This window comes from Mustela nigripes, chromosome 3 (genome assembly GCF_022355385.1).
Source record: "Mustela nigripes isolate SB6536 chromosome 3, MUSNIG.SB6536, whole genome shotgun sequence".
NCBI lineage: Eukaryota > Metazoa > Chordata > Mammalia > Carnivora > Mustelidae > Mustela > Mustela nigripes.
The window spans coordinates 167,742,398-167,761,352 of NC_081559.1; the positions used below are offsets into that span (position 1 = coordinate 167,742,398).

The 18,955-nt window shown below is 37.7% G+C and overlaps 1 long non-coding RNA gene across 1 annotated transcript; it reads left to right on the forward strand.

Moving 5' to 3' along the window:
* Positions 1-221: 221 nt before the first annotated feature.
* Positions 222-1,351, forward strand: LOC132013234 (uncharacterized). Its single transcript, XR_009402933.1, has 3 exons — positions 222-302; positions 579-672; positions 1,235-1,351. It is a non-coding gene; the product is annotated as an uncharacterized LOC132013234 (long non-coding RNA).
* The last annotated feature ends 17,604 nt before the right edge of the window (positions 1,352-18,955 follow it).

Below are 18,955 nucleotides of genomic sequence, written 5' to 3' on the forward strand. Positions count from 1 at the left end.
TTTTTTCCAGAACAGAATAAACACTGGCGTGCATATCATCATCGGGAGCAGGCGTGCCCTGGCAGAAGGGCACGCTGTGTGACTGGCAGCCAGTGCTCTCTGGCTTCCAGTTTTATGTTTCTCAAATTCTAACTGACTTGCAACCACACCAGGAGCAGTTCTGCTTCGTTTCTGGGTTACATAAGGCTGCCGGCCCTGGGGCACATGGTCGCGGAGCTGTCTGGAGCTCAGGCTGGGAGCGAGTGCACGCAGACCCCAAAGGGGCTCCGTGCACCAGAACGGGAGGAAAGAGGACAGATATGGTGAGCTTTCGCCTGCCTGCGTTTTCTACTCCCAGGCCACGTGGCGAGAGATGCCCGGAAACCCTGCTGCTGCTCATGCCAGATGCAACGTACATGTGTTGTCAAACTAGGATTAGTTTGTTATTTCTCCTTTAAGTAGGTTAAGCTTTTTTAAGCAGGGGTAATTAAGATTAGGACTAGACGAGCAAGGAAAGAAGTCACGGGGCTTAATGAGGGTACGGTAGTTACCCTCCAATGCGAAGGAGAGTATGTACGTTTGCTTTTATTGGTATAAAGGAAGGAAAAAGAAAAGAGGGCAATAGAAGATACCCAGAGAGACATCGCCATCCACCATCCGCCGGCAGGATGGAGAGCACACGCGAGCACTAAGGTAACTCGACGGTCATGTTTGGAACAATTTTGAAAAGGGTCTTCCCGCTGCTCATTGGCTCCTTCAATCCTCTGTCATTACTGATTTCAGAATACTAAAAGCATAAAGCTTTACCCTCAAAGACCAAGTTGGCACAGACACCTTCTGCTCACCGGTGCCAGCTACCTGCTCAAGAGAACATGGTGGGAACTAGAAAGCCCAGGGACATGGGGGGGGGGAGGGGCGGGTGGTTAAGCCACCAGACTGATGGCTCTCGAAGGCCCACTTGCTCCTTGTGCCCTTCCCCCCGTGTGACATTCCTTCCCCGGGGCACAGAAATGCCGCCCCAAGGGGTATCTCCTGTAAGTAATACTTGCACGTTTCCAAAGATGAGAATCTTCAAATCAGCACTGGGTACTGACTGGCAACAACACTGAATGTCTATCATTAGTGGATTGGTTAAATAAACCATGGTTCAACCACATAATTGGAAAACATGGTGCTGTAGAAAAGAATGAGACAGACCTGAATGTGCCAAATGTGCTTATAGGGAACAATCTCAAGACGTAAGTTTGTATTGTAGGTCCCTGTGTGTTCCACAAAGGAAGAAGAAGATACTCAGACATAGAATATTTCTACGAAGATACCTGAGAAGTTGGTGATCATGGTTATTTCCTGACAGAGGGGTTGCGGAACTGAGGATCTGTGGTCCCAGAGTTTCTTTTCACTGTATGCTGTTTGCAGATCTTAAAAGTGTGTGTAGGGGCGCCTGGGTGGCTCAGTGGGTTAAGCTGCTGCCTTCGGCTCTGGTCATGATCCCAGCATCCTGGGATCGAGCCCCGCATCGGGCTCTCTGCTCAGCAGGGAGCCTGCTTCCTCCTCTCTCTCTCTCTCTGCCTGCCTCTCTGCCTACTTGTGATCTTTCTCTGTCAAATAAATAAAATCTTAAAAAAAAAAAAGTGTGTGTAGACATTACTTGTGTGATAGGAAACACTAACTGAAACAGGAACAAAGCCCTCACGTACAGCACTCCCTCACCATCTAATGATGGTCCTTTATCACCTGGCCCAGCCTCCCTGTGATGCCTTCTCTGCTGGCTCAGGTCACAGCATGCGCTTTGCCTCTGCCTGCCATGTGCCTGCTACCCCGGGATGCTCCGCACATCGGCCCACAGCTGTGTCTCCTCATCTCCGTGTGGAGAACAGTAACAGCATCCATCACGTAAAGTTTTTCGAGAATTAAGTAAAACATAAGTGCTTATAACAGTGTCTTGCAAATAAGTTCTCCGTAAATGTTATTTGTCATTATTTTGTTTTATCCTAAGGCAGTTCTCTATAGAAAGGCCTTTGTTCTTTTCTCTGTCTGGTGAAAGGCTGCTTATAGTCTCTGGCCTAGCTCGACTGTCATCTCTGTTCTTTACAATGTCTGAGCGCTTTGTTCATACCCTTTGTGTGGTGCTTTTCATCATCGATCATATTAATAACATACATGTCTGCTTCAATTCATACCTTATGGGCTAAACAGAGCGAGGTCTGTGACATACATCATTTTATATAGTTTCATGTAGTTTCTCTGCAATTACTTAGAGAATTTAGTGTAACGAAAGCAATACGAAAATCCCCAGAAGATCTAGCATGTGTGTATTGCAGCAATCAAAATCCTCTCAGAGCGTGTCTGCTAAGGGTTTCCCCACCGTGGGACATTAGAGGAACCTTCCGAGAAATGAGGATCGACGTTAGTGCCCGGAGTCCCCCCAAGGCGATCTGAGCACTTCACACCATTTTGGTTGTCAGGCCTCACTGTTCACAGCGCATTCCTTCTTGCCAGAATGCTGGGCCAGATTTTTGTACTTAGTAATATAGATTGCAAGCTAACGCTTGGCTGATGTTTAATTTAAAAGACTGACTGTGCATTAAAAGCCATAGAAGAAAAAAAAAAAAAAGACTTAAATAAATCATTACAAGAGAAATCTCTTGGCCGGTGATCATCTTGGAGTTGTGTTTCTAATATTAACACAATAACATATTCAATTATCTTCCCTGCTCATGTGAAAAAGAATATATTATTCAGAAATATAATACACATTTCCAAGGTAAAACACCAGGTGGGGAAAGATGTCTTGGACTTATATATCTCCATGGATAATGTGTTATCATAATTATCATAATCATCCGGAGTACGTGTCTTTTTTTTTTTTAAGATTTTATTTTTTTATTTGACAGACAGAGATCACAAGTAGGCAGAGAGGCAGGCAGAGAGAGAGGAGGAAGCAGGCTCCCTGCTGAGCAGAGAGTCCGATGCGGGGCTCGATCCCAGGACCTTGAGATCATGACCTGAGCCGAAGGCAGAGGCTTTAACCCACTGAGCCACCCAGGGACCCTGGAGTATATGTCTTAAGTCTCCGGCTCCCAAGTCCCACCAAAGGTGGAATCTCCGTCAGGGAGGACCTTAGAATCTGCTTTTTCACACAGGACACCTTGTTAATTCTTAAGCATATTAAACCTTGGAGAGCCAGCGATTTATAATAGCATGAAGACAATTCAGCTTAAATTAGAAAGTTTAGCAAACGTGAAGTTCTCATGAAAAGTCAAGCTTCACCAAGTGCCCAAATACCTATTGTATGTGGGTCCCCATCTTACCTACTCCTTAGGAGTTCTGTATCATTGGTTCTGCCAGGCACCTTGTATGACGTCATGCTTGCTAAGATGTCAGGTGTGTTGTCTGGTTCGGACAACCGTGGGGAGCTGGAATGTGGCCAGCTCGCCGCTGCTTGTCTATCCCTTAGGCTCCATATTGAGTTTCCCAATTCTAATTAGAGCTTCTCTTTTCTGGACTTCAGGCCTGACTGAGGATAATGGCCATGAGAAGGAAAAGGGAAAGCAATGTCATGTGGCTTGGGTCTCAAGTAATATGGGATACAAATCATAAGAATTAAGTGACAATTGTACTGACCTTTGCACCTGTTTGTTTTGCATTTTTAAATGTCTTTCTCCTGAGAGTCCTTCTTTCCATAATCCTGCAAGCACACAGCATACAGATAATGATCAAAAGCAGCACACTCCACTCTGCTCATTCTTCCTCCCCCACAGTAAATAAGTCATCTCAGTAGGATTTGAGAGTCATCGTACTTTCTGATTGAATCTATATGTTAACAGAGATTGACTATGAAACTATGGTCTCTAGTGGAAAGAGCATTTGTTTTAAAGTCTGTATCTATGTTTAAGACCTACTTCACCTCTTCTTAGGTGTACACCTTAATAAACCAAGTCACCTCTACTTTCTGAACCATAGTTCTCTTGTCTGTGAAATGAGAGTAAGAATCCCCACTCCAGATTGTTGTCCTAAGGATAAAAGAAATAATATTGCTAAAGCACCAAGAATATTGTGTAGTACCTAGTAGGTATTTAATAATATCTCATTAATTCAATCATCAAATGACAAAGCATCCATGATTTCCTACTACATGGTATTAAGGGACAGTGTTGCTATGAGAAATACTAAGAGTAATATATAGATCATGCTTAAGCTACCTTGGTGCTTATCCACAAGATACAAACTGAAACCCACAAACTATAGCAATATTGTATAAAAGTTATTTAAGGAATACAAAATACATCATAAGGCAGCATGTGATCAGTTGTTAGAATAGGGGGTTAGCTTAAAAATCCAACAAATAAGAGCAGTGAAGAAATAACTCAGAGACCAGAAAATCAATTTGCTAAGATCACCTTGAATGTTACTGAGACATTTGTGAAAGTATATCTTTAGTCACTCAACAAATATTTCCTGAGTGTCTACTACACCAGGCACTGTAGGCTCTGGAAAACAGTGATAGATAAGAAAGAAAGATCCCTGTCACCATGGAGGCTATATTTTAATGGCAGGGAAAAGATTTAAAAAGAGAGAGAGAGAGAAAGAGAGAGAATGAGAATAAATTCATGTTCAAAACTAACATAAGAGGCACCTGGGTGGCTCAGTGGGTTCAAGCCTCTGCTTTCCGCTCAGGTCATGATCTCAAGGTCCTGGGATTGAGCCCCACATTGGGATCTCTGTTCAGCAGGAAACCTGCTTCCTCCCCTCTCTCTGCCTGCCTCTCTGCCTACTTGTGACCGCTGTCTCTATCAAATAAATAAATAAACAACAACAACAAAAACTAACATAAGTCTAGGTAGTGAATGATAAATTCTAGGGTAGGGCATTACAGAGATTGAGTCAAGGAAGACCTCTCTCCTCAGGGAATATTTGATGAATGAAGTCAGAAAGTGAACAAAGAAAAGACCAGAGGAAAGACAAAGGAGTGGCAAGTGCAACAGCAAGGATGAACCTTGCATACAAGAGCCTAAAGACATCCAGTGGTGCTCAAATGAGATGAGTCTGGGGAGCAGCAACAGGAGACACGGTGAAGGAAAGTGGAGGCCAAATCACATGACACTCTGTTAGCCATCAAGAGGGGATTTGACTCTCAGTTGTGAGGTGAGCCCATCATGGGATTTTGAGCAACTGCATGGTATAGTTTAATGATTTCCTTTACAGAGGAGGGAAATTATTTCCTTTACACAATCATGTGTGGAGCACAGACTTATGAGGGTAAAAGAATAAATATGAGACCAGTTAGGGCACTAATACATGGCTCTAGGAAAGAGGACAGGGACTTCTGCTGTTGGAGGTGAGAAAGGGAATGAAAACCACAATAATTAAAGGAAGAATTGAAGGAGATTGTCACAAGGAGAAATGAGGAAGAACATGGCAAGCATGTTCTTGGCAAGCAAGAACATGGTGGACAATATAGGGAAAGTAAAGAGGATACAGAAGAAATGAATTAAAGTGGGATGAGAAGTAGGAAGTTCAGAAAGAGATTATTATTTGGGTAATAGGGTATGATAATATGGGTAATAGGGTATAAACACCTGGAATCTGGAGCCCGTGCTCTTGAATTTGAATCCCAAGTCTACCCCTTACTATCCATGCGCCTTTGAAAAGGTTACTTAGCACCACTAAGCTAGTTTCTTCATCTGTAGAATAAGAATAATGGTGTCAACATCATAGAGTTGTGAGGGTCAAATGAGAAAACTTCTATTTCCTACATTCTCCAAAAATCTTTGTTCATTCCCTTATACCTCAAGTGAAATTTAAACTTTATTCGTCTCCTTCTAATAGCAAGAAATCTCTAAATACCGTTTAACTTCTTCATGGAAACGCAATTGCAGTGGATCAACGATTACATGTTGTTACTTACTCTATTCACCAATAATCCAAGGAGAGTTCTAAAAACTGGCTCGCTTGATGGCAGGATGGGAGGTTTCCAGGCAAACTGTGTGGTGGTGTCAGATCCCCTAAGGGGAATCTCTGTGCCAAGTCCGATTTACCAGATGGCTCAGTCTTGGGCCCACTGAAATTGTGAACTGTTAGCAAGCGCACTGCGGGGGTAATTTTGATTGTCTCAGACATTGTATAGGGGGAGGCAGGCTTTCAGAAAATCAAAGCATAAACTCTATAGGGCTTTATGGATTAAGGTCACAGCCCCTCAGCGAATACATAATGCCCTAAAGATGATTCCCGTTTGCTCATCCAAAAGGAGAAATGGACCAACAGAAGGGAGGTGGCTTTTATTTATTTCCATTGTGCTGTACTTAGTGAATCCAGGACTCAACTGCAATTTCCTGGTGGGGTCTCCCGTGTAGTACAGCTTCCTATTCATGCAGCATGTAGGAAAATGGAACCGTTTTCTAAAAATGAGAATGGACCCCATTAAGCAGTTGAAGATGAGATGTTGATTCAGTCTCCCAGTACCAGATACAGCCCACAGTTTGGTCCTTCGTACTGCTGGAAGCACTTTATTTAATCCTGAACACACGGCCAAACCAAAACAGAGAGTACTGTTGGTATAGGTGTGAGAGGCAAAAAAGAATTTGGGATGGGGCATCTTGGAGACGGGAAGGTGAAACCACATATGGAAGCTCTCACAAGTTAGCGATGAAGCAAGCAATCATTTCTAAATCCATCAATAGTTTTTTCATTATACTATGAAATATACTAATGCGTAACTGAAAATAGTGGCCATTGAATCAGACTGAGAAAGGATCACCACAATGTGTCTAGTTACCATTTCATACCCATCTACAAAAATTTTTATTCTTGTTATGAGGACTCTTAAGATTTACTCTCAGCATCTGTCAAATATACAATACGGTATTATTAATTATAGTCATATTGCTGTACATTATAGTCATATTGCTGTACATTATAATGCTGTACATTACATCCCCATGACCTTAATAACTGGAGGTTTGTTGACTTTCTATCCTTCACCCATTTCACCCAACCCCTCCCCTCTCTGGCAACCAGCAATCAGATTCTGTCAGATCTTACCAAGGATCATACTTTCTATAGTACAAGTGATAGACTGAATCATGGCAAGAAGCAAAAAATTTTCTCCCTGACCCTTAGGTATTTTGATTTAAACAGTGGAGTTTCAAACCATGTTCTTGATTCCTATGATTTTAATGAAACGATGGAAAATACAAAAGACTGTTAATATCTTATTCAAATAGAACTAGATTCTGCTTATCTCCTGCATAGTCAGTAGATATATTGCACAAATGTAAATTTTGAAAAATTCTACTCAGCCTATAAACTTATCAAAGAACATGATAAAATCTTACCTGCTAAATGTTCTATACACCTTGCACATAACACGACTTAATAAAAAAAGAGTAAGGTCTGCTTACCTGAAATATTGAGACTTTCATATGAAAACATTGGTCACTTTTCAAAATACAAAATGTGTAAAATACATAAATGTATGAAAGCACTTAATGAGATTATTGACTTTATAAAAATGGAAGAAGATTGTTTCCTTAGACATGTGCCTACAAGTTAGGTATCACTATTGCCAGCCATAGATAAGATGTTAAAATATTAGCTTGCCATAAAATCACATTTTCAAAGTGTGGCACAAGGAGAATGTCCCCCAGGGGCACCAGAGTGGCTTAGTCAGTTAAGCATCTGACTCTTGGTTTAGGCTCAGGTCATGATCTCAGGGTCCTTGGTTTGAGCCCAGCCTCTGTTCCACTCAGGGAGGGAGGAATCTGTTCCTCCCTCTCTCTTTCTCTGCCCCTCCCCCACTCATGCACACTCTCTCTCAAAAATAAATACATACATTTTAAACAGAGTGTCCTCTAATTTGTAAATGCTTTGAGGGTGAGAATGGAAAAAAGACTACAGTCAAACAGAAATGTATATTCTGTTCCTTCAAAACTCTTGGATGATCTTTGGAGAGGCTGTAAGGAACCTAGGAAAAACTGAAGTGGAATTGTTCAATGTTACATGTAGATTGTGATGAAATTCATACAATGAAAAAAAAAGGACTTTTTTTTTTTTTAAATAAGACTGCTTTAGAACTCAGAAGATGGCAGCCAAGTTAAATAGGACTTTCATATTTCTTCATTAAAACTGTACCTTATTTGGAATCCAAATTTATTTCACAATTTCAAACTACGTCTATACTTTTAAAATAATTTTCCTTGAGAAATAGAGGTTTCAGTTATGGTGACATGACTGAGTGTTTTAAAATGATAGACAATTTAGATATGGACAGCCAAATGATTAACTTCTAAGTGGTTATCTGATTAATAAGCAGCTGGTCTATCAAAACATGTCTGTAGATTCAAACTGAATGGATGTTTTGGGAGAGCTAGAAACTAATTCTTACAAGTCTAAAATCCTGGTGTTACTAGTGAGTAAAATCCCAAGTATTCAATGCTCAGATTCTTTTGCTGAAAATATTTAGATCATCATATTGGACTGACCTCAGGAATCAATGTCATGTGGGTTTAGTAAGAGCAGAGCTGCAAGTCAAAGTGAATTTTACGTTTGACTATTTTTATTTTAGCTGCTACATAAAAGAGGAAAAAAAAGAATGCCCTAAAGAAAAGCTTGCAGGCAGTTCAGAGAAGTATTACTGGAATAGGAAACTAGAAAGAGTAAAAATACCCTACTGGATCATGAGACAGAAAGAAACATCTCATTGTTATTTTTTATTAGGTATAGGTAACATCTGTTTAATTAGTATAGATCTTACAAATACACACTAATATAGCCTGAAATTGTTTAATAATTAAATAATTAATGAATAATTAATGAATAATTAATAAATAATTAATTAATAATAATTAAATCATAGTATCAGGCAAAGAAATATTGTCAAAATACTCTGAACTTTTCCTCACACCTATCGTTTTTCAACTCGCCCTATCATTAGTTGTTAGTTACTTTAACTAGTTCTGTTGCTTTGGTTTAAATAATAGCATTTATATAAAAGAAAAGTAAATAACACAGAATTAAACATAATTTCAAATCAACACATATATTCATATCTTTATGTTAAAGTAATAACTAATTATTTATTATATACTAAATATGACTATAAAAAGTTGCTCACTATCTCTCTCCCAGCTAAGCAGTTGTCCAGGCGGCGCCCCCCAGGTGCCCCAGAAGCACTCTCCAGTCATCCTTCACACAACTCCCCGTCAGCCCGTCAGATTTCAGACAGCCTGGTGATCCACACAGAAATGGTCCCCCCCTTCCATGAACTTACAGACTAGAAGGAAAGAAAAGCATCAGACATGTAATTACACAGAAAGGGTGTGGAGAGGAAGAATGGGGCAACCCAGAGGACGAGACAAAGTGCAACTGCCAGGGAAGGCTCCCCCGAGGAAGCCACAGCTAGTCAGGTCCCTGGAGGCTGAAGGGAAACCCATTTGCAAGCCCAGATCTCCAGCATTGGAATGCAACTAGGATTGCAAACCAGTTACCTGCAGCACAGATTTAGGCTGACGGCATTCTGGGACCATAATACTGTTTTCAAAAAACTCAGAAGGAAAAAAAAAAAAAAAAAAATATATATATATATATATATATATATATATCAGGAGATTTTTACTTAAATGCCTGATTTCTAGCCTCTTTTGAAAAAAAAATAAAAAATTTAGCAACAGAGGACCTAAATCCCACATGACAGTGAGCAGCTGGACATGGGCAGCCTCTGTCTGCTTTGGATGACTTGTCCAGTTCACAGGCTCCTCTTCACTCCTGACTGCTGCCCTGCACGGAGACTGAGTGGTTCAGGTCCCATCCCTTCCTGAATGCCGTTACTTACAGTAGGAACATATTTCTTATCACGATGAGAAAACAGAAACACTGAGTGTCCATGTGTATGGGGTTCACTTCATTTATTGAGGTCACTTGAGGCATTTGAGTTTACCATGTCCATCATAAGCCACATCAAACAGAACAAAGATCTCTTTATAGTTCAAAGTTAGAGGGCATTTTTGGAGGTGAGCTGTAGTTCAGCACCCACATGGCATCTCCTTCTAACTACTATCTACCCCTAAACCGTATCTAACTAAATTCCTTTCTTGATGTGTTTAAGCTGGCTGACCTTGAGCCAAAGTGGAGGTCTCCAGCTGGAACTCCCTTTCTCCTAGCCTTATCCCGTGTTCCATTCAGCTTATGTCCTTGACCCTAGACTCAGAATCACTCTGCCATCTTCTGGGAAGCATCTCCTGGTGCAGGGACCCCAGGTATCTTGAATGTGTGGTTAGGTTACCGAGATAATCCAACAAGGTGTAGAAGGACAACGTTAGCTCTTTCATGTATATTTATTTTTATCTTAAGAGGAAGAAAGAAATGAAGATATGTAAACATTAATCATACAGCTTGATGCTGGTATCTTCACTCCTTCCATATACCAGGCTATTAGGGGTCTAGGTATCCTCTTGCATTTTTTCAACTTCAGTACCTTATGATATGTTGCAGGTGGTGAAGTATTGCCCAAATTTCAATGACAATTGTAGAGGCAAAAATAGTACCCTCACTGATGTCTTAGGTGGCTAAGTCCAAACTATGCTGAGTCTCTGATCTGGGGACCCATGGTCACCTTTCTCGTTGGTTACAATGGCACTGTCTTTCCCTTTCCCTTACGAAGCTGCCACCCTCTTATACTCACTAGTAAACAGCCTCACCTCCCAATCTTGCATTAGTTTAGAAAGAATTATATATAGATATACCAGTCCTAGATATACCAGTCCGGTGGAAACTACCCTCCTGCCTCTCTGAACAGCTTTGATAACATTCCTGTTAAAGTCCTTTCCTTCTTAAGTAACTAATTTAATCACCTATCACTTTTGCTTTATGTTCAGTTAGAACTGAGTTGGTATCCTAGCTTCAGTCTATATTCCTTGTCAAATTATTTAACCTCACAGAGTCTCGGTTATCTTATCTAGAAAAAATACCATTTTTTCAAGGTTGTTGAGAAATGATGTGAAGTGTCTAGCACTTTACATATAACAATAAAATAATTATTATAGTAAAGTAAGATTTATCTGCTGCAGTATCCTACTACTCCTCTTATTTAAGCCTTGGACACCTAACTTGTTCTAGAATAATTTCAGAGAGAGAGAGAGAAAGAGAGAGAGATTGATTTCCATTGAACCCAAATAGCACAAAAATACTTCCAAATATCCAGGTCTTAGCTGGCTTACCATTAGAAGATAATAAGGGTCTTGGAATGACTTTTTCCTTGCTGGCTAAAGTCTAGAGACATTCCAAAACCGTGTTAAACTTATTGATTTTAGTTCCCACCCACTCAGCTTGCATCTTATTTCCTTGACAGGGGGATTAAAAGAAAAAGAGCAATGAGTAATGGAATGTCTGGGGCAGATTTCGGACATGGGAGATAAACCCCAAGTGTCTAAACTTGCACATATATTAGCCTATATCTCTTTCTGATCTTCCTAGTAGAAGTACATTCCTTTGGTTTATCCTCACTTGATCTCTTCCATTTTCCTGCTGAGGACTTACCAGACTCTACTTTAGTCATACCCTGGATAACAGAATTAATTCCATCATCTCTCTTGGTGGGGTGTCATCTGTCAACTGGAATAAGGGCCTCAATTGTGCAGAGGAAACCCTGAATATCGGTAGACAACCCCTTGCTATCAACGCCTAACTTTTGCCTTGCGCCTGATACCTCCGTCCGGCTAGCTAGGTGTCAGAGGTAACATTCCTCTTGGAGGTTTCAATACCTTCTGGTGTGACCCCTTGACTCTGCTTGATGACTTCCATGACTTGTTTCGATATATTGAGGAAGGTGAGATTTTTAAGCTTACAGACGGGAAAAAGCAACCAACTGGATACCGGTTAGCACTCAAAAAGAAGTGGATTGAGTATCAGTTAATTTGTTTTAATTCCCACTGTTCCACAATTTACAATATCCTCTGGTTGGGCTGGCTGACTTCCTGACTCCATTCACTCTTACTTTCACTTTTTATTGTGAAATACGTCAGCCATAAAAAGGGTATGTAAAGCATGCATGTACTTAAAAAAAAAATCTTTTGTATAAAGCACATACCAAGCTCCCTCATTCTCTCTCTCTCTCTCTCTCTCACACACACACACACCCATTAACAAATGATACAACATGAATATCTCAGGGGACCTTCCTTTCTCTTCCCTGTATATAACTACTGTCTATATAACTTTTGTCATAACCATTATTAATAGTTTCATCAGTTACGTATATTATCCCTTAACGAGGAAATTTAGATTTGCCTGTGTTCAAATTTTATATAAATCGAGTTAACAGTGGCTTTTATCTTGTGATTTGCTTATTCCATGCCATATTCTGTTTGTGAGATTCATAAACGTTGATAGTGAGGTATAATGAGTTAATTTTCTCTGCTGTGTTTTAATTTACTGTATTACTTTAGTATGTTGCAGTTTCTTTTATCTATTCTACTGCTGGTGGAAATTTGATTTGCCAAGGGTACCTTGCTCCACTTCTGCCTCTGTGTCATTGTCCCAGCCTAGGAGACATGTCTTCTCTCCATGTATTTAATTCTCTCAAAATATGAATATTGTTCTTCCTAATTCTTCCTCACCAGTTCACTGTACATTCAGACAGATCATAGATGTTGAGGCCAGACATATTTAGTTACTGAATTACCAATGGACACCTTCATTAATTAATCAAATATTTTGGGTATTTAGTGTTATGAATTTAGACTCAAGACTATGCAATTTAATATTCAGTAGAACTTATAAATATTTTCTTTTACCAACACTGTTGGACCCTTAGTAGTTCTCAGTTAGTACATGTAAATCATTGGTTGACAATAATAACAATAGCATAAAGTAGTAATGATAGTAGCAGCTAACATTTATTGTGTACCTACTATGTGTAAGGCACTGTTCTAAGAGTTTTGGAAGTATTAAATTATTTAATCCTCACAACAATTCTATGAAATAGCTACTACTCTGCTAATCCTCGTTCTATAGATGAGAAAACTAAGACCAGAAAAATCATGTAATATGCCCAAAGTCATACACTAATGGGTATTAGAATAGAAGGAATAATAGAAACTTTAAGATAGTCAGTTTAGTGATTCCATGCTGATTTACAGAGGTATAATCGTGATAATAACAACAAATAGTAACAGCTATTACTTAGTATCTTCACTATGCAAAATACTAAATTGAGCCCCCACATGATTTCATTAATTCTCATAGTAATTTATTGTGATAAGTACTGTATTTCCAATTTAAAAGCAAAGAAACTGAAGCTCATAAATGTTAACTGATTTGCCTAAATATCTAGTAAGTGGCACGCTGGGATTTGAACCTAAATACATCTTACCTGCACATTTAGGATATGCCCCAACACCCTGCTGTCTCTCTGTAGATTTTTTTTTCTCAGCCTTTGACATTGATTCTTTTCTGTTTTAAATCATAGTTTCTTTTTCTTTTTCATTTTTTCTTTTTTTACTGTCTCTCACCATAGAGAGTGATGGAAATAAAACATAAAATTCAACATTCAACTTGCACTGGTGTCTAGGGAAGAGAGGTCATCACTGGTTGGGGTCACAGTATTGGACACTCCATGGATATTTTTTATCCATTCTCTTCTGCTCTCTATCTCACCATAAGTGACTGGATGTAGTCCAGAAAGAAAAAGTGAGTGTGACCATCAGTTCTGTTCAGTAAGACTCTGAAGAATATCAAGACATTCTCTTGTCCCATTATAACCTCTTAGATGATTCACTTCTTGCTTGTTTCCTGAGAATGGAAGTTACCAGTTGGATCCCTCTCTCTTCTCTACTACATTGATGGCTTTGATTTGTGAAAGCTATACATGACAGACTGCTTTTAAAAGCATTGTACAGAAAATACAATTATAATAATAAATCTTGTTTATTATGTTCAGTTAGCCAGCATATAGTACGTAAGTTTTTGTTGTAGTGCTCAATAATTCATTAGTTGCATATAATATCTCATCCCAAGAGATGCCCTCCTCAGTACCCATCACCTGGTTATCCCATTCCCCTACTCCCTCCCTACTGTAACATTCAGTTTGTTTCCCTAAAGTCCAGAGTCTCACATGGTTTTGTCTCCTTCTCTGATTTCTTCCCATTCAGTTTTCCCTCCTTCCCCTGTGGTCCTCCACACTATTCCTTATGTTCCTCATATGAGTGAAACCATATGATAATTGTCTTTCTCTGCTTGGCTTATTTCACTTAGCATAATCCCCTCTAGTTCTGTCCATGTGGATGCAAATGGTGGGTATTCATCCTTTCTGGTGGCTGAGTAATATTCCATTGTATATACAGACCACATCTTCTTTATCCATTCATCTGTTGAAGGGCATCTCAGTTCCTTCCACATTTGGCTATTGGGGATATTGCTGCTATGAATATTGGGGTGCATGTGCCCCTTCTTTTCACTACATCTGTATCTTTGGGGTAAATACCTAGTAGTGCAATCACTGGGCTGGAGGGTAGGTCAAATTTTAATAAATCTATATTATTTTTATAGTTTATAACATAGATTAATTAACAGTTCAAACTTTGTATTTTTATTAAGACTTACTATATGCAGCTAAATCTTGGCCCCCAAAGTGGCATATAGTTTTCCTTTTGCTTATTTAACTACAAAGCAATTTGTAAACTGAAAGGGTAGATGGGACTTTGAGAAACTCCCTTTCTGAATCAGCCAGAGAGAAGCTAAACAAGTTAGTGTGCACAGAAATGACCAGGGGATGGTACAAGTTAAAAAATGCATTTTTTTCTTCTTACTTTAATTTACAAGCAGTAAAATTCACTCCTTTCAGTGCACAGTCCTATAAGTTTTGACAAATGCACAGAGTTGTGTAATCATCCCCCCAAACAAAATACAAAACAGTTCTATCACTGTTAGATAGTGATATCTATTCCCACGACTCCCCTCCCCAACTAAATCCTGTGAGTTACCTCTGGAGTCAAGCTTTCCCCTAACCTTAGTAGGGGAAAACCACTGATAGTTTTACCTATAGTTTTACTTTTTCAGAATATCACTTAAATGGAATCAAATGATACATAGCCTTTGAATCTGGCTTCTTTCAGTTAGCATAATGCATTTGAGATTAAACCATGCTTTTGCATGTACCAATAATATATTCTTTTATATTGATGAGTATCATTTCATTGTATAGGCGTACCATAGTTTATCCATTCCCCAGTTGAGGGACATTTGGATTATTTGCAGGATTCGGTACTGGGAATAAAGCTGCTATAACATTCTTACACAGGCTTTTATGTAACATAAATTTTTGTTTGTTTGTTTTTAAAATATTTATTTATTTAATTTTTAAAATTCTGAGTTTATTTTTTTTAATCTTGTAACATAAATTTTTTATATTTCACTCAGTTCAATGTCTGCGAGTGTGGTTTCAGGGTTGTAATGTGTGTGTTAAACTTTGTTATAACTGCCAAACTGTTTTCCAAAGTACCAGTTTGCCTTCTCACCAGCAAACTACAAGAGTTCCAGGTGTTCCACACAATCCTATACACGTGGAATGGTCAGTCTTTAATTTTAGTCATTCTAATCAATGAGTAATGTACCAATATCATGTATCATGTTGTAACTGTAACTTGTATGTCCCTAATAATCAGTGGTATTGAGCATATTTTCATGTGCATATTTCCCATCTGTAAATGAACTGTCTGTTCAAATCCTTGGTCTATTTTTTAATTGGATTGTTTGTTTTCTTATTTTTGAGTTTTCATTATATAGTTTGAATGCAAGGTCTTTTCAGATATGAGATTTTCTCGAACACTATGGCTACTGTTTTCATTTTCTTAACAGTGTCATTTGCAGAGTAAAATGTTTTTATGAAGTCCAATTTGTCAATATTTTTCTTTTATGGATTGTGATTTTAATTTGTATCTAAGAATTCTTGCCCTAACTCAAGGTCACAAAGATTTCTCTATGTTTTCTTCCAAAATTTTTATAGTGTTACCATTTACATTTATGCCTATGATACATTTTAAGGTAAAATTGGTGTAAGGTTTAAGGTATTAAGTCAAGGTACATTATTTTTATGTGTTGATGTTTAATTGTTACAGCATTATTTTTTGAAAAGAATGTCCTTTCCCCATTGAGTTGTCTTCATACCTTTGTAAAAAATCACTCTACTATATATGTAGGGGCTTATTTCTAGACTCTCTATTTTGTTGCATTAATCTGTGTACCTGTCCTTTCATGAATACTGCACTGTCTTGATCATGGTAGCTTTAAAGTTAACCTTGAAATCAGTCTCGGTTCTTCAACTTTGTTTTTTTGTTTGTTTGTTTTAATTTACTTTAATTTTTTCAGTGTTCCAAGACTCATTGTTTCTGTACCACACCCAATGCTTCTACTCTCTCTTTTCTTTTTTCATCCAAAAGCATTCTGCTCTTCTAACTTCTCTGCCTTTCTATATATATCTTAGAATTGACTTGCCAATATATACAAAATATCCTGTTGGGGTTTAAACTGGAAATTGCTATAAATAAGCTTAGAAAAAAATTAACACCTTGATAATATTGAATTTTTCAATCTATAAACACAGTATATATATCTCCATTTATTTAGGTCTTCTTTGACTTCTTTAACCAATAATTTGTAGCATTCTGCATACAGGTCCTGCATATATTTTGCCAAGTCTGTAACTAAATATTTCATTGTTTTTAGTGTGATTCTACAGCATGTGGTTTTTGTGGATTTTTTGTAAAATCTACAGTTTTTTTAAAACTTCAATTTCCAATGGCTCATTGTTATTATATAAAAGTAAAATTGATTTTTGTGCATCAAACTTGTATCGGCAACCTTGATCAATTCATTTAAATAAAGACAATTTGTTTCTTCCTTTCTAGTCTGTGTGCATTTGATCTATTTTTCTTATCTTACTGCACGGGCAAGGACTTCCAGAGCAGTGTTAAACAGGATTGATGAGAGGAGACATCCTTACTTGTTGCTAAGCATTTGTTTTTTACTATTATGTCTTTAAGTATTATGATGTTAGCTGTAGTTTTTTGTATATACTCTTTATCAAGTTAAGGAAGTTTTCTTCCAATCCTAGTTTGCTGTGAATTTTTATCATAAATGATTGTTGAATTTTTTCAAGTGATTTTTCTGCATCTGCTAAGATGATTGTATGTTTTTTCTTCGATCTGTTAATATCATGAACTATATTGATTGGTTATGGGATATTGAACTGGCCTTATATTACTGGAATAATCTCACTTGGTCATGATACATAATCATTTTATATGTTGCTGCATTTAATCTAATAACATGCTATTGAGGATTTTTATAATTGTGTTCATGAGATATATTGGTCTATTGTGTTTTTTTCTTATATGCCTTTGTCCACTTTTGGTATCTGAATAATGCTGACCTCATAAAAAGAGTTAGGAAGTGTTTTTCTCCTTGTCCATCTTCTAAAACACTTTGTGAAGTTGTCATATGACTTCCTTCTTAAATGTTTCATAGAATTTGCTAATGGAAACAGTTTTCTTTGTTGAAAGGCAATTTAACATATAATTTTAGTTTCTTTAACAGATACAAGACAATTTAGGTTATCTATTGCTTTCTGAGTGAGTTTTGGTAATTAGTGTCTTTTGAGGAATTTGTCAGTTTAATCTGTTATAGAATTTATAACCAGAGAGATATTCATAGTATTCTTTTCCTCTTAATTTCGTTAGGGTCTGTAGAGATACCCCACCTTTCATTCCTGATACTAGTAATTTGAGTTTTTGCTCTTTCTTTTCTTGGTCAGTTTTGCTAAAGATTAGTCAATTAGAATGATTTGTTCTAACTGGATGCATTTCTCAAGAATTCTCAAAGACTCTGATCTTAATTATTATAGATGGGTCGATAAGAAACCCCAATCTATGACTTACAACATACTCACTATTAGTAAGACTTAGCCAGCTCAAAGTAAGATTTATATTTGAATAGAGCTCTTATGATTCTCTTAGTTCTAACCTATTTCATCATCTCTCACATCATTTCACTTTGATAATTTAAAAAATCATTTAATTATCAGAACAAACTTTACCTGGAAAACACAATAGCCACTTGAAATCAGTAATCGTATGTTTTCATATTCCCCAAACAAAAATTTGTAAATCTCACTTTATATTTCAAATAGTTATTTACATATCATATTTATGTATTAAATATTTTAATTATCAACCTTTCTTAATCAAAAGAAGTTACTATGGTTCATGTGATCTTGAATTTAAAATAAAATTATTTCAGGAGATAACAAATGCTTTCCAGATATCCTTTAAAATTTATGATTGATTTATATACTCATGTTGACTTAAGAAAAATAAAACAGGGTTTAGGAAATGATTCAAACATCTAAGCTATTAAAAGATGACAAGGGACGCCTGGGTGGCTCAGTCGGTTAAGCCGTGGCCTTCAGCTCAGGTCATGATCCCAGGGTCCTGGGATTGAGTCTCACATTGGGCTCCTTGTCCAGCAGGGAGCCTGCTTCTCTCTCTGCCTCTGCCTGCCACTCTGCCTGCTTGTGCTCTCTCTCTGACAAATAAATAAATAAAATCTTAAAAAATAAAAAAAAAGTCAGATGTCAAGATAAAGGAGTTGAAAATGCACAATTCTCATCTTCTTTATGGAGGCCCTAAAATTTATGGCTAAGTTATTTCTATAAGTCTAGGACCAATTACTGCTGTTTCCATAATGTTTAAAACAATCCTACCACAGTACTGGATTCATATGGATTAATCTGTATTTTAAGCAATGGCTGTAATTATCAAAATCTAGCTTACTAAAATACAGATGGTGGAATAAAGGAGATTTTAAGAAATAGTTATTACTTTTTCACTTTTTATTTTAATAAAAAATAGTTTTCACAAATAGAAATTTCCCTTGAAGTCCTCTAAAATCAGTTTAATTTTTCTATCCTCTTATCCCATTTCAAATA